Genomic DNA, 4,513 nt, shown 5'->3' with positions numbered 1-4,513 from the left:
CAGAAGCTCCATTTCAGACTCGGAGTAAAAATGTGCATTATCCTGTCAGCAATGTGCAATACATTCTGTTACCTTGAACTCATTGAGTAAAATATAACTATGTTGATGATGGCTGACTTCAATTAATATCCAGATTCGGGATGATGTGGCATAATATGGGCCAGTCTTCCCCATCAGGTTTCAGACATCTATCCTTGAGCTCAGAGCTGGGCTCTAGCATTTCAAGTTTAGTTAGGGACGTGAGGCAGCAGCGCATTTCTTTTGGTATTGATTTCAAGTTAGGATCAAACATTTCCAAGGAAGAAAGAGACTGCAGATATTTCCATGGGATCCCTTCTATATTGTTTAACAGTGCGAGGGATTTTAAGTTAGTGACATGCTCCATTCCCTTGCAATTACATACGAATAAAGAGATCTCGAACAGAAGAGGCGTAGATTCGGAATCCCTCCTTAATTGTTACCAAATCTTCTATATCTCTCAGTTGGATATTGTTACTTTAGAAGAATACTACAAGAGGGGGGGTGAATTGTAGTTTGGGAGGAATTAGCTAACTTTTTGTGGAATTGATAAAACTAAGCTAAAGGAACTTGAAAGTCACACAAAGAGATTTTACGTGGAAAACTGTTTGGCCTTAACAAGAAGAAAAACCACGACCACTTGGGATTTTAGGAAAGATTCTTTACTAGAATAGGGAAATCAACTTATTACAAGCTAAAGACTCTATCTTCAAGTTCCTCAATGAACTTGAAGTTCCCAGCAGCAAGTCCCTTTACTAGCTGCTCTTCTCTTCTCTTTCTCTTCTCACTCTTTCTCTTCTGACTTCACTTATAGTTCACTCAAACTCCCAATCCCCAATTACAACTCATGAAAGAAAATACTCTAATGAAAGTAATTAAGAAAGTTAACAACTTAGGTAGAGTGCGACTCTTGACTCTTTTAGAAAACAAAGAATATAGAAAATATGTTTGAGAAAGGGTGAAGTTTTTCCAGAAAATAACTTCAATATTTATTGAAAAACTTGGCTTAAAGAAAACGCCATTACCCCCTCCACTAACACCACTACTGTTGCATATCAACGCCACTAAACTCCACCACTTCCAGTACTTCAGTCGTGTCCTAAAACTCAGGGCACGTTGACCTACATAGCAAGAAGATTCCTTGTTTAGTGGGAGACTTAATCAAACACTAGTGGCGCAAGTATAGGAAGTTAGTTGCAATCTTTTTGAAAGACATTTTCCGAAAAATAAAAAGATATTTATTTAAATATCAAAACAGAAAAGATATTTTTCCAAAAACTGATTTTCCTATAATTAAGCAACCATAAAATTCTATCTTTAAACTCAATTCAAATCGCATTCTACTAGCCATCAACTTATAATTATTTTCACTTACATAAAACCTAAAACATAAAATATTCTAGACTTTATAGTTCCCTTATGAAGTCTCTGCTCCAAGCCTTCATTCTCCAGCTTCTACTCCAAAGCTTATGTTCCTTAAAAGGAACACTGCAACACGTCTTCTATTTCTTTAAGCTCATGTTCCTTTACCTTGAATTAATCCTGTAACTTGGCAAAAAAAACTACACAACTTATCAAGGCATTAGTCCATTCATTTGACTTGTGTTCTCATCAAAACATCAAGGGCAACATATACAAACAACATTTCCCACAAATTCTTTAAATAGGGAATTGAAAACATATGAATTACCTATACACAACCACTCCAGAGAGATTGGATTGCTTTGAACTACGCCTCATTTCATACAAAATATCAGTGCATCAATGACATCAAAAAGATACAATATTATTATTTTACATGTGGGCATAAAGGAATGTATGTCAATTTCTAATGTCAATTTGCAAAGATGAGAAAATGACAGAAAGAAAACAGCTTCCTCCTCCATACATGTTATATCTCTCCACCATCCCTTTAACTTAGGCATTTCGTATAGCTCTAAGTTCTCAAGAGACAAGAAGAATTTTGCTGGAGAAGATGGTGCATTGTTCTGTATGTACTCCAAATTCTCCATACTCCCAAGGTGAAGATATTTGAGATGACAAAGTTGACACAGAGATTATGGCAGATACTGCAACTCATCCCATCGTCTCAAGTCAATACTCACAAGCCCTGAAGCCCAACTTGGCAACTTGGTACCAACATAGTTCTTCATTCACAACTCCTGAAACTGGTGATTAAGGAACAGGCTCTCCAGCAGTGTCTCTTGACCTTCGTTGTGAGAAAAATCGACTTCACACCTTAACTTTAAAGACTTGAGTTCTACAAACATACGTTCATTATTGTCTGAACTCTCATAATAATGGCTAACCCTGAGATCACCTCTAAGGTTATTGATAAGAGCTTTCAAGTCTTTGAACTTACCTTTTTTATCTTGCTTTGGGTCATCATTATCCCTACACACTATAAACATTGTTAGTGTGTGAAGAAATGTTAATGTACCCATTTCTGCTGGATATGAGTCAAGCTCTCACATCCATATATATACATCACCCTAAGATTTACTAGTTTAAGGTTGTGTCCTCAGGCAACTCCTTTAGTTTCCCGCATTTAATAAATTTTAAATTTCAACAACATTAGAAAGAGTGGTAAGTGTTAGGATAGGCAAGGAGACCTATGCTTGTAACTCACTTGTAAGTAGCTATGAGAAAAGGGGAATAAAAATGAACATTGCACATTGTATAAGATGAAGTAAGAATGTAAGATCCGCAATGTTTATTAGAGACATGAACTTTCCCAAATAAGGAAGAAATCATAATGTGCAATACAATTTCATTAGAGGAGGGTGCGTGCAAATCATCTTAGGTGTACAGTTGTAAATGGTACTCTGCCAGCAGAGATGATTTTTGTAGGCAGGAAAGACCGAGCCAAGTGTTGACCCTTATGAGGTTTTGATGATGATGATGATTGTGATTGAGCAAACTTCCGTCTAATAAGGATTTTCTAGTGTTGTGATGTTTGCAGGATAAGTAAACTCCGGAAGTTGAAGAAGGAACTGAAACAGCGGAACTTTAGAAGATCCAGGATGACAAGTGAAGTCAGAAGAAGAGTTCCAGAAAGAAGTTCTCTGAACTCAACTGGATGGAACTTCAAGGTGTTCCCTGACAGGAACATATCAACGGGTTGTAATGACCTGGTTCTGGTGTAATGCTGGGACAAGACCTCAACAATCAAGGACCAGTGCAAAGCTCGAAATATCAACTAAAAGATGGACTTCATAACTTAGGTTGTATTAAAGATAAGTTTGTTTTGTAAGTTGATGTAAACATATAATCAATTGTTATGCATGAGACTTATTGGAAATCAGATAAAGCTTGGCAAGCTTATTAATTCGTAAAAGATAATCATAAAATTATGAAAAAGTATTTTTATTTGATTTTATCTTCTAAAATCTGATTTACTCGATTTTATCTTTTTCATAAACTTTATCTTTTAAATAAAACGAATTTAACTGTAAAAAAAAAAAGGTTTTCTTAAAAACAAGATTAAATCTGTTTATTTTCGGTTTTGAAATGATAAGAATGAATTTCTGTTTAAACTTATCATCATTTTACCAAAACTCTACTTTGTGAGCTAAGGAACTTCTGTAAATATAGAAGTGATACTTCGAAGCAAGTTGAGAGTTTTAAGCGTGAAAACCACTAAGTGCTGAAGAGTAAGTTTGCCAAATGTTTAAGCTTTATCATTTTGATTTTGGGTTTCATGCGTAGCTTTCCAATTATATGTTAGAGTGAGTCTTTGTGTTGTAATTGGTTTTGGGGTGTTTGTGAATTCTTGACAATTCACATTTGAGTTAGGAGTTTGAGTTCTCTAAAATTCGTATGTGTTTAGGAGTTTGAAAGTCTCTAATATTCGAGTGGTAGTTGTGAGAGCATAGAAAGTGAGCTTTAGGTGGGAAGCCGAGTGTAGGCACTTCGGGAGTGCTGAGTGAACCTAAGTGGGACTTAGGTTGGGTAGGATAGGGTCCTATCAGGTAGCAAGTGTCCGTGGTGGAACTTGTGAGAAAGGTCTGTAATAATAGGTTGTACTAGGAGAGTTGCCTATTATAGTGAAGTTTGTTTGCAAATCCCAAAAAGAGTCGAGGTTTTACTTCTAGTTAGGCCTTGGAAGTTTTCCTCGTAAAATCTTGTTGTGTTCTTTAAGTTCCTTTTATATTTTATTTTTAAATTCCGCAAAAGTTTACCTAATTAAAACCTACTACTATTCACCCCCTCTCATAGTAGTTCGTCTAAACGAACACCAAGGCAATCGATGATGCTGAAGGACTTGTCAAGATCTTGGCTGAGGAGGAGACTGACAAGATTCAAGGAGTTCACATTGTGGCACCTAATGCCGGTGAACTCATCCATGAGGCTGTTCTAGCATTGCAATATGGGGCATCGAGCAAGGATATTGTACGTACATGCCATGCACACCCAACCATGAGTGAGGCTTTGAAGGAAGCTGCGATGGCAACTTATGACAAAGCCATCCACATAAAGATTTCATGGCTTATTC

This window comes from Chenopodium album, chromosome 15 (genome assembly GCF_948465745.1).
Source record: "Chenopodium album chromosome 15, dcCheAlbu1.1, whole genome shotgun sequence".
NCBI lineage: Eukaryota > Viridiplantae > Streptophyta > Magnoliopsida > Caryophyllales > Amaranthaceae > Chenopodium > Chenopodium album.
Note: the sequence above shows the minus strand (reverse complement) of the source record.